Source organism: Amphibalanus amphitrite, unplaced genomic scaffold (assembly GCF_019059575.1).
Source record: "Amphibalanus amphitrite isolate SeventyFive unplaced genomic scaffold, NRLGWU_Aamphi_draft 000236F_arrow, whole genome shotgun sequence".
In the NCBI taxonomy this organism is placed as follows: Eukaryota; Metazoa; Arthropoda; class Thecostraca; order Balanomorpha; family Balanidae; genus Amphibalanus; species Amphibalanus amphitrite.
The window spans coordinates 580,946-593,058 of NW_024881731.1; the positions used below are offsets into that span (position 1 = coordinate 580,946).

The 12,113-nt window shown below is 46.7% G+C and overlaps 1 protein-coding gene across 1 annotated transcript in view; it reads right to left on the reverse strand.

Moving 5' to 3' along the window:
• The window catches only part of LOC122385970, a 31,283-nt gene extending 19,551 nt beyond the window's left edge, over positions 1–11,732 (reverse strand). Inside the window, exon 1 of the mRNA XM_043374725.1 lies at positions 11,717–11,732. The gene's annotated coding sequence lies outside the window, so the exon portion shown is untranslated. The remainder of the gene's footprint in view (positions 1–11,716) is intronic.
• Between the last annotated feature and the right edge of the window lie 381 nt (positions 11,733–12,113).

A 12,113-nucleotide genomic window follows, 5' to 3' on the forward strand; every position in this document is an offset into this window, starting at 1 on the left:
TCTATGGAAGCGCCATCGCCCGTCGGACAAAAACCCGAGGTTATTCCTGAACCTCCCAAACAGGTTTTTCACCCGCACACATTGACCTCATTGGCTGCAGGCCAATGCAAACTCAGTTATGATCGAGCCTCGGCTGTGTATTCAGCGTGGGTGCTTTGCTTGCCACACGCCAATGGCCGGAGGCAGTACCCGTAGAGATACTGTGTGGCCTTGAACAGACGACACTGCACCTGGAGACGCGGGCGACTGAAGGCTGAAGGGGCTGTGGGAGGGAAAGGCGGGGGGGGGGGAGGGTGGACGACCCCTGTCGGCTCCCTGTCGGCGGTACGGTGTTCGGTACGGTGTTCCAAGAGACGCTGACTCTATCAATCAACACAGTCGCCTACGGCCGCCAAAACAAGCGGCAACAAAGATACGGGGCCGGGACTGATCCCACCGACCTAGCCACTGTCGCGCCACAGCTGATACCGGGTTTCGGAGGAATTTCTGCTAGCTGGGCAGTCTCAGGGGATGGACGGGGGTGCAGCACAGACAGGATCCAGGAATCCTGGACACAGGCATGGTAGTCGCGTGGTCTGTGGAGGATTCCCCGAAACGCTGGTAGCAAAAACAGCTCCGTGGAGGTCATTGACACCAGTGACATGAACTCGCACCGTGATTTTATAGCCTGAAAAGCCGACTTGATATAGCCCGAAGGCCGAATCGAAAAATCCCAAGTCGACCTAGAGCCGTTTTAATTCCTTGATTTACGTATTCGTCCTTTGAATCGTCAGTCTTGCGCAAATCGCAATGCAGTTGGGTATTGGCGCATGACGGCTCTCTACATAGGTGTAGCAACGTATCTCTTTGGTGAAGGATACCTTTCACCAAAGTTTTAGATTGGTGAAGGATCCTTCAACAATCTTGAGCAATGCATGTGAGGGTCTTCACCAATGCTTAGAACGACTGGGTTCGACGGTTGATCTAATGTTTAAAAAAAAAAAGAATAGTAATGCCAAATGGGATGAACAAAAAGGCTAAGACGGCAACAGGCGCCCAATTATCCCGACCTTTCAAGCGTTATGCACAACTTCTTCACAATTCACGCTACTTAATAAATAATAGGTAAAGCCGAAAACTATATTGAAGTTGGTAAACGTGTAAATGTATCTCAGTCAATGCCGTGAATACCAAAATAAATTGGCTTGTTTTAACTCGTGGGAAATTTGTAGGACTTTGGTCACGAAAAAAAGAGCAGTGGAGCATAACTTTAGGCATAAGAGCACCCGTGTGCAGCATCTAGGTCCCTCAATGGTCCAAAAAGCGGCCCCGTTTACATGACCGGTTTACGTCAATCGCGAATTAGTTCATGTTCGTAAGATAGGATTTATGCTGGTCTCTCAAGTAACTATCATACATCAAGGATTAAGCATTTCATTTTCATTGGCTCCGGCCCTCAGGCTCAGGCCACTGGGTGAGTGTGAGAGGCCCACGTGAGACAGATGGCTGAACCTGCACACATATCAGCATAAACCCTTTCAGACAATTATGTAAGCCTTGGCACCAATTCAAAGGACAATCCAGGGCCCATAGATTCCGGTGAGAACCTTCAGAGGTTTTTGTCAGCATTGCCAGCCTTTAAATGTCAGTATGGGCCTCCAGGAGAGTACAAGCACGGGGTCATCAGAGACCAGAACGAGCCCTCAGAGACCCCAGGAGTCTGGGGTCGCGGGAGCCCCTTTGGACTCGCATGGGGCCCTCACTAAGGCCAACATATTTCCGGAATCCGACCTGCGATTCTGAGCAGGCGTGAGGCTCTCAGGCTGACGTAGGCCCCAAGAGGTTGCAGACCGACGCACTGGCTGATCTAGGGGAGGGGGGGGGGCAGCATTCGGAACAAATGACCCCTTATACAGAGGGGTTTTAGATTTTCTTCAAACATTTTAGGTTTCGTATTTCTTCTGTGAAATACAAAATAGCATTCGAAGTCCGATGGGAAACAGTTTCGGGTGGGTAGGTTTAACATGCGCAGTGGAAGGGTTCCGAGAACTATGCCCAGTGGAAAGGGGTGGCGAATGTCGCCACCCCAAGATCTCAGCTCCTACGGAAGTCAAAAAGACGAAATTCGGAGGGTGGTTGGGGACGGTGTGGAATAGTGTTGCCAGTTGCAGAAAATGTATGTCCAATGTCCGTCCAACGTCCGGCAGTTAAGTCGACTCTCCTTCCAAAGATGTTCAAGCCAGCCATTTGTCCGAAAGATGTCCGAAAACTACGCAATAATTAACACTGAGCCCTGTCATTTAATTTGGTTTTAATGAACTGACTATTACATACCTTACCAGCCGAAAAGTGTTTATCATATCGAGAGCTAAGCTGAACCTTCTATTCGTCAATCAATGCTATGCACGATTACTTAACAGAAGTGCTGAGGTGTACCAAGTGATTATCCAATGTTGTCCAAAGCGTGCTGCCTTTGTCCAATCAAATTCCGAATTGGACATTGGAGGACAAAATCGGAATTCCGAAGGTCCAAGTTCCGATTGGCACCACTAGTGTGGAACTCTATTGTGTGTTAATTTCATGGCACTAGGTCAATATCCTTAGGTCAAATGAGGTCAACCGTAGTTAAATTTTCCAGATAAGCGCTTATTTTGTGTTTACACCACGTACCTCAAAAAGTTATCAGCAGATTTTCATATTTCTCTCACTAAAAGATTGCACATACCTTTTTGAGTATGCATTGAGAATCTATAGTTAATCCAGTCATAAAATGACGGCACTTAGAAGTTAAAACTCTTCTAAGAGTAAGATGTCTTCGGGCTGAGACGGGAACAGCCGACGCGGGAAGCGTTTCAGTCACAGTTTTGTGTTTGATTTGCACACACGAGACTCAAAATGATACCAGCTGATTTTCGTATTTCTTTTACTATAAAATTGCTTGTAGTCCGTACATCTTTAAGTTTGCAATGATACATTGACGCAAATCGAGCATTGGCAGCGGTAAGCAGAGCAACGCAAAGACTTAACCGTCCGGCGCCGGCAGTGAAAATCGGCCGGCACCGCCCGCGTCGCCACTCCGCAGGGATTTTTGACTTTACAACCGTTACTGAAAAAAGTTGCAGACCGATTTACTCATTGCTTTCATGGCAAGATGCACAATTCAATTTTAGACATGTACTAAAAATTTGACGTTAATTAGATGATAATGGCGCGAGATATTTGCGAGAAAAAAAAACGGGAGGGGTTGACGAAATTCGCCCCCCCCCCCCCTGCGGCAAGGTCCTGTACCTTCTCAAAAGGTTCAGGTGACATCCTTCACCAATATTTTTGGCGCTCCTACACCCATGGCTCTCTACTCGCATGCGCCGATCAATATCACCATTCTAAATTATCCAATGATAGGATAAATAATAAGTCTGCCCAGTCCGTACACGGACGTACAGTACACGGACGTACAATTGTAAATTATTCATCCAGCCTTTACCATTGCCGATTATCGCAATCCCGAGTCACACTCTTCATTTCGTCATCGGGCTGCAAACGTTTGGCGGCTTATTTGTCAGAGATCATGCCTGAATCCCGATGGCGTCGTTATCACTATCCCCTGGAGCATGGCCCCAGTTGGTCGATACGTGTCGGCATCCGGCACCGTCGCGCCGGCAAGCTGTGTGCGTTTCGTCTTGAGCTGCAAGTACAGGGTGTCTCAATAGTTCGTTTACAGGTACCAGCCATGCTTTTTTGTCAATAATTCTGAATCAACAAGAAATTAACAGTCGAAATTTTGCATGGGCATTGGTAACAACCTTCCTCAAGCAGCTTCATTGTTTTCAAGCGCATTCGACCCTTCATGAGCTCACAAAAAGGGTTCACCTCTGACCATGGATCAGGCATGAAAATGGAGGTCGCATACTCGGGTCGGCTGAGAAACTCTCTGCTTCACGAGTAATGGGAATGGTTAGGTCGGAAATGACACATGGCAAAGTGTCGGCGAGGATGAGTACAACATGATGGTCATCTAATAAAAACGGTGGCTAAAATTTTTGAAGGACAAAACCAGGGGGTACGCTCCGGCTGTTTAGCATTACAAAAAATGGTGACAGACGTTTGTGGAGGATTGTCGACGAACTCTTGTTCCGCGAGCAGTACTTACACGCTAGCGGAAAATTCACCAATCAGCGCTCGGCAGTACTCGACGCTGATTGGTCCGACGCTCGTGACGAAATTGCGGGGGACCGCAGTTATTCTCTATGGACCCGAATAGGCTTTTGGATTTCGGAGGAGTTTCTTTAAAATTATATGCTGTTTGGAGCTGTTTTCGAGTTGAAATATATTTCTTATGACTGTTAGCTATATAATGACACCATAAAATCATGATTTTAATAAATATTACCGATGTAATATCGGCCGAAAAGACATGCTGTCATGGCACGGACTGCCGTGCGGCTGATGTGGGGCCCCTAGTGCCAGCGTATGGTAATAATGGGTTGACGAAGGGTTATTGGAGAAACTTAGAGCCCCATCAGCATTCAGTATAGGGTCATCAGAGGCCGGGAATGTCCATCAGGGGTCTGAGTAGGCCTGTCATAGGGGCATACATGACACATCATGGCCCATGGGTCAATGTAGATCCATTAGGGGCCGTTGAAGGGCCATCATTGTTCAGCGTGGGCTCGCAATTACCTCTGATGGGCATATGCCGTGCCCCGATGGACTAACGCTGGCCCCTGATGAACCATCACCAGCCCCTGATAGGTCTACAAAGTCCCCTGCTGGGTCCAAATTGGTCACTGATATGCCCAAATGGGCCACTGAGAAACCCGTACAACATCCCCTGACTGCACCTGCTGGACCAATGCCGTCCCCTCATGGGCCCACCACAGCTCTTGAATGACCTTTTCAAGTCCCCTGAAGTGCCTTTATTGGCCTAAATGGCCCCTGACTGACTTATGTGGTCCCTATTGGTCCTATATGGCCTCCATGAGCCCTCAACGTCCGTAGACAGCCTTACATTATATTCCACTGGGCCCTGTTGGGTCAGCACCGGCCCCTGATAGGCTTGCACTGGACCCACCGGTCCTATACCGACCCATGAAGGGCCTATGTCGAGCCCTCATGGACCTCCGATGATCACACGCCGACATGTGTGGCCCCATCAGCAGTGGTCCGTCTATCCCATGTACTTACGGTCTTTTTGGCCGATGTGACACCGGTAGTATATAGAAATGTTATGATTAAATGTCGTTATTACACAGTCAAAGGTCACAGAAAGAATATCCAAGCTCAAAAATGGCCTCAAACCCAACAAAAACTGGTATAAATCCCCTTCAAAAGCCGTAAGTCTATTAAACGCCATAGGGGAATAGCTACAGTCCCCCGCAATTTCGTCACGAGCATCGGGCCAATCAGCGTCGAGTATTGCCGAACGCCGATTGGTCGATTTCCGCTAGCCTGTAAATGCTGCTTGCGGATATAGTTTTGAACAAGTGAGGGACGCGGCTACTAATTATCGCTTGTCACCACTTTTTCGTCGGGAACGTTCTACCTGGTTTATATAGCCTTGGACAAAACCATGCGAGACTAACAGCGCTTTGAACGACCCTTGTACCGCAGCAGACTCGTGCTCCGGAAAGCAGCTGAAAATGCAGTCCTAACTATTGAAAACTGACTAGAAGCTCACAGACAGAGGTTACCCAGTTTCAAAAATTGCAGGTCATCATAAAATAAAGACAAAATATCATTTAAAATTGTTTATAATATCTATAACGCTAAATTTTGAGGGAAAATAATGCGAAAATCGTCAATGCCGAGGACAAATGACCCTCCAAAAGTGTCAATTAATGTAAAGTTTTATCTAACGAATTTTCAAGAGGCAGATCTGGAGTAAATAGCTTTCTTTTACACACAAAATCCGGACAAAACCGCACGATGGACAGGTTTTGGCCGTTTACAAAGCAGAACCTCTCCTGAGGAAAACACTCCGGAACCCAGCGAAGGTCTTGGCATTGGGAATGACGAGCGTTCGGGATTTGCAAAAAAATTTGCAAAATGTGTCTAAGAAACAGATGGCCGACACATTCTGCTACGATATGCTGCGAAAAATTTGCCCCTGGCACTTCCCATTTGTTCAGGAATGGGGTTGTTTTGAAAAGGAAAATGGTGCTTGGGAAGTCGGCGCCAGTCATTCATGAAGGAGTTAGCGCCAGAGAAGACCTACAAAATACTCACGGATGGTGTCGATGCAAGCTGTCGGCTTTCAGGGAGAAGCGGATGTTGCCGGGGAGCTCGTCAAACCTAAATCCGACGCAGAAACTGCAGGGGATTCCCCTACAAGAGCTTGAAAACTGGTAACCTTTTATCAGCCTCCGGCAGCTGACGGAGTGACGAAAATCGGTATGGGCAAATATTTTTGGAGATACAGCAAAGGGCATAAGCGTAGGAACCATGGGTGCAAGGGTGCAGCTGCACCCACAATATTTATCCAGTGGGTGCAGACAATGTATTCTGCACCCACACTAATCTGAACCAAAAACCCCTTTTTCATCAACACTACTTCCCATTCAGCACGGCAAATTCAGGATAAGTTGCCTACTATCCATCTTTCGAAGCATTTGCTACTGTGATCAGTGATGGTCTTCAAAACTTACATTTGTGCTGAAAAAAGGGAAATGGAGCATGTGATTGAACACATACCGAACCGATGACCCACTGTCAAAAATTTTAGCCCGATATCTTCGAAAATGGCTAAGTTGGCCGCTTTTACTTTTTGCGGTAGTCAATATTGACAATATTAGCCCTCGAATGTGTGCAGCGTTTTCCAGCTTCTAATGTGTATAGGGGGAGGGGGAGGGGGGTCGGTCGGACCCCTGCCGTTCGGCCCTTGATGGAGCTAGAGCTTCGGGGAAAAAACGAGGGTGTTGCCCGTGACGAGAGGAAGCCGATGATACCCAATTTTAAGGTCCTACTTCATTGGTTGACCTTCCAGGTCAGGTCAATATTCCAAAAGTCGGGAAAATCGGGACCTGCTAGAACTGCGTAAAGTGAAGCTGTTATCGGGTTTTTCGGGGTGCTGATCACAAATATCTGATGTTAGTTTTGATCACAGATGATTTCTTCAAGCATTTAGGCCAGATCGGGTCAGGTCAGGTCAGGTCAACCATTAGGCGTCCTACCGGCTATCCATAGTAGGTGTCGTGTCAACTACCACTGACGGCGTCGTAGCATGTCACGAAAGCACTAAAACTACTTCGTAAACGTTCAAATGGATGCTAAATTCGAAATCAGCCCTATAAACTACCCTAGAAACATGTAAAACTCGAAAAAGTGAACCGAGGTCATCAAAGGTCAATGACCTGACCTGACCTTCAGGTTATCTTCACACCCACCGTGATGCATGGGAAGAACATCATTTCACATGGTTGGACGTCTACAATCACAAAAAGACTGGAAACGCGCGGATAATGTGAGCTGACATACGCCAAATCGCGATTCCGGCCGAACATGGTCTCGAGAATCAGGTCACAGGTCAAAGGTCTTTTGGGTCAGGGTCATGAAATTTTTAGAGTAGGTGTAATACTGATCAACTCGAGGGTAATAAAAGTTTCGTCGCGATCGGCCGCTCTTTTGCGCGAGTTATTTGCGAACAACCATGGGGAGGGGGGTTCATCCGACCCCCCTACACATGCGAGGGTCAATGCTTCCAAATGCACTTATCGGTTGGTACCTTTTCGACATGGTACTTACACCCTCAAAGCTCGTAACGAGCCTTCGCTCGGGTGTCGCCCCCCCCCCCCCCCGCTTCACCGGCCATGGCTGGATTTCTGCACCCATGCACCCACAATGCTCCAGCCGTTCCTACGCCCATGGCAAAGGGTTTGGTTTCCAACCTTCCGAATCAGTTGTCAAAGCATGCATATTTGTCTAGTGTACACACGGACACCAAAACCTTAGATTTTTGGCAGGTTCTTATATGCTTTATTGACATGGGAAATGTGTAAACGAACTTTTGAGACACCCTGTAGGTAATCGTCGAGGGTGGAACGATTTAACGAACATTTACGGGCAACAGGCGCGGCCATGGCCCCCCCCCCTTGGCCGATTTTTTTCAAAAATAAAATAAAAAGTTAAAAAGTTAAAAAGCTGAAAAGGGGGCCTCCTGAAAATAAAGTGGCCGAAATCCGATGAGTTTTTTTTTAACCTATCCACTTAGTTATTTCTTAGAAGACTAGCTGAGAAGACTTCTTTGTTAGAAGATTGGTAAAGCTTTTCATAACTTGGAGGTCTCTTATACTCACAGAGATGACCACTTTTCCAGGGCCTCCTAACCTGCACAGAGGGCCTCCAAGCCTGCACAGATGTTGAGATGTTGCCTGAACAGCTAGATAAGCTCAATAGACGCAGTTTTTTTTGGGGGGGGGGGGGGGCCAACAAGTGGGAAGATGGGGCCTCCAACAGGTGGGATTATGGGGGGGGGGCCTCCTGGTTTCTAATGGCCCCTCCCTTGGAGATTTTCTGGATCCGCCCCTGACGGGCAACCTAATTCGTAATAAAATATAAACAAAATATTACTCTGTGCCAATGTATTCTCTTATCTCGGATCACCGGCACGGATATGCTTGCCAGCCGTGAGCCTGCTAAAGTTGACGTCACATCCGGTTTGGGTAAATGCTGGCCGCGTGGCCGCGTTTGGTGTATGTGCTGCCACCTATGGGGAATGCTTTTCACGTCTAGTTCACGCTACGTGCCATGTGGCGCAGTGGCGCAGGGAATTAGAGCTGACGGTTTACGACATTCGTCCAGCATTACGTTTTGTTGAAATATTTTTGTTGCAGGTGCGTTGTCTTGATTGCATAGTACTGGTGATTTGAATGTTTACTGTTTAGCAAGGTGAATCTGATTACAGAGCTATAGAAACTTCAATTAACTTGCGCTCACTGCTCAGTGCGAAGATTTCGAAGTGATTGTGCCCTTGATTGTGCCTACATCGATAGTTAATTTTTGTGCCCTGATCGATAGCTGAATATCATTACAAATTCAAGTTTCTTTTACTGGCTTAAATGAAGGTGTTTCTGAGTGGGAGCTGATTTCTTATATTATGAGTAAAATTTATTCCATTAAAATCATATTCACAAATAAACTCGAGATAATTTCCTTGCGTGGATGAAAAAGCCTGAATGGTAGCGACACCTTACAGATATATTTAGTACTAACAGTTCTTCTGCCCAACTGTAAGAGTGCGGTGCGGTCGGATTGGACGGCAGGCTCTGTTCAGGCTTGGTTCAGGCTTCTTCGACCCATGTGTGATTGGGATGACCAATTTTGTTTGCCCTAAGACCAAGGTTAAACCACTACATGTATCAAATGAAAGCGCTTCTCGCATACATGTCCATTTGTGCTAACCAGTCGACTATCGTGCCGTGCCACCTTCCTTGAACGTCACAAGTCCCGTCATCCGGCGGCTGGCACCATGGGTGTTAGCCAAGGGTTCAACGCATTTTGAATGCATTCTGCTGTATTAATTGAAGGAAGCATGTGTCATGGTCGTTTATAGTTCTCTTATAACGATGCCTAAAAACTGCGTCACAAAAAGTGAAAAATATTAATCCTGGCACCGATGGCAGCCGGCAGGTGCGGGTGGTGTGATATTTTCATCAGATGGTGACGGGTGGACGGCCGGGTGGAAACGACTTTATAAAGCGATGACAGCAGGACAACCGCCCTGCCGACCCTCACCTGCGGCACCCCAGCCCCACACCACCCCTTTGGGAACCGAGAGCGTCCCCGTCCGTCTATACCCCGTTTCCACTAACCTATAGAGATAACACTGATGACCGTTTGGCACAGGTCCCTTCATGCTTGAACCCAGTCGTTCTAAGCGAATGGAATGCGGAAGCGTGTAAGTCAATGGTCAGGATTTTGTTTTGCGCACCATTCTTTGAATGTCAATAATGTCATTGACGGTAACCTTAGTAGGTGACCCTCTCTTCATGTGCATTGCAAAACATTACCTATTTTTATGATCCCAAAATAACTTGCTCGGAAGTCGGAAACGCTCCGAGGGGAGCGCTAAGTAGACGTGAATGAATGATAAATGCACATTATAAGTCACTGACGATTTAAACTAAGGCAGATCCTCGGTTCCTTTAGTTGAGCTTGTATGCTCATCGACTAATTTCACGCTTTGCAGCATGTGAATCGGCAAAGCTCGCATAATGGTCAACAAGGGAAGCATTTAGTTAGATAACATGTCACATGTGTACCGTCATAGCAGTAGCTGCTATGCACACGGCACTTTAGGCTTAGTGACTGACTTATCACATACACATTACACATACCTACGTAACGCAGACAGAAAAGGTAGACATTGTGAATACGAGTAGATGGTCGGCGTTGTGGTGTGCCTTCATCATCATAGGCGGCGGAACGGGGAGGGCACCGGGGCACCGTGCCCCCTTTGATTTTGGCATTCATTTATTTTTAACATTAGCCCTATGGGCGTTGCATGGAAAGAATGGGACCAAAAGTCGGCAGTGCCCCCTTAATTGAAGGTGTTCCGCCGCTAGTGTTCATCATGAAACAGTATAACCCTTTGCCATAGATAACATTAATCGTGTCAACTGTCATCTATGCCTTTGCTGAACGCTCATTGAGAAGAACTCGAGACCACTGAACGCTTGAGGACTGATTAGCAAAATAATAGTTTTATGTAACGCTGCCTGTCGAAAAAAAAATACTGGGTGGTGCTGCATTGTAAAATGACAGAAGCTGTATTTGTGTGAAAGATGGATTAACATCAAGAAAGAGACAGGGAGAATGTAGGTAGCAATCGTTTTGTAGTCGTTATATTCATGTGCACGTATTATTCAATTATTCCAACACCAAATTCGTGATCGACATGGAGCCTTATCGACACATCCTTGATTGCCTTGATCGACATATCACTTGGCTTCTATATATGGCCTTGCTTGGCTTCCTCGCCGCTCACCGCTCCCTCACATTGACCTAGAAAAATATTCGTTCATATTTTTAACATCACGCGCACATTTTCACGCGCCGACAAATTAATCACACTTCTATTGCGATGTAGGTATCGGTGCACGCAAGGCCCTAGGTGCATCCCATAAGATAACTTTACTTATACTTTTAGGGTGCATCCTATCTATGCGTTATCTCCTGTCTTTGGAATGGTTTATAACGATGATTACCTAAAAATAAGTATACCTACACCACCTATAATAGATAACCATGATATAGTTTATGCCTGGTGAAAAAAGCTGTGTGACGCCATACTCATCCCAACGACCATGACTCGTGGTTTTCCATCCTCTGTCCACCGGATTCTTGGCATCTGGCGTGCTCTCAGCCCGTCCCGGTTCTCACGGGCGGCAGAGCTGACGCAGCGGCGACGGTCGTGCCGCAGCACACTGACTCTGGCTGCCTGCTGCTAATTACCAAACGCAGGGGAGCGGAGAGCCGCGGCAGTTCCGGCGCACCGCCATCGTCGCCAGAGCGTCAAATCTGTCGCCGGTGGAGAGCGGCGTTAGCGCGATTTCGGCACGGTCTGGGATCACCTGCGGCCAGCCGTGCAAAGACCGACGATTGAACGGTCCAGCTTGGTTCACTAGGCGAATTCGCCTGTTTCGTTTCTTTTCTCTCTCTTTGGCTGCTGCCTGAAGGTGTAAATGAGTTGCTTATATTGCTAAAAATGTGGTTTCCAAGAAGCAAGTTAAAGTCATGAAACTTAAAGGGACCCTCCCACCTTCAAAAAAGTTTATGATATTCTTGATGGGCTTTCAAATCATTTTGAAAATTTATTCAAAAAACATGATTGTTTCTCGGAATCAGAGGTGATACATTAGGTACCTCCACAAAATTGAATGTCCAAAACTGACAAAAAATGAGGCTGAATTACTAGATAAAGATATAACGGTCGAAGAATTAGGGGAAACGCTGAAAAAACTTCAAAATAATAGAAGTCCTGGCTCTGATGGATTTCCGTATGAATTTTACAAAGTATTTTGGGGAGAAATAAAGTACTTTGTTTACAAATCGCTAAGATATGGATTATCTAAAGGATCTCTTTCAGTCAGTCAACGGGAAGGCCTAATTACTTTAGTTCCAAAACCATCAAAACCACG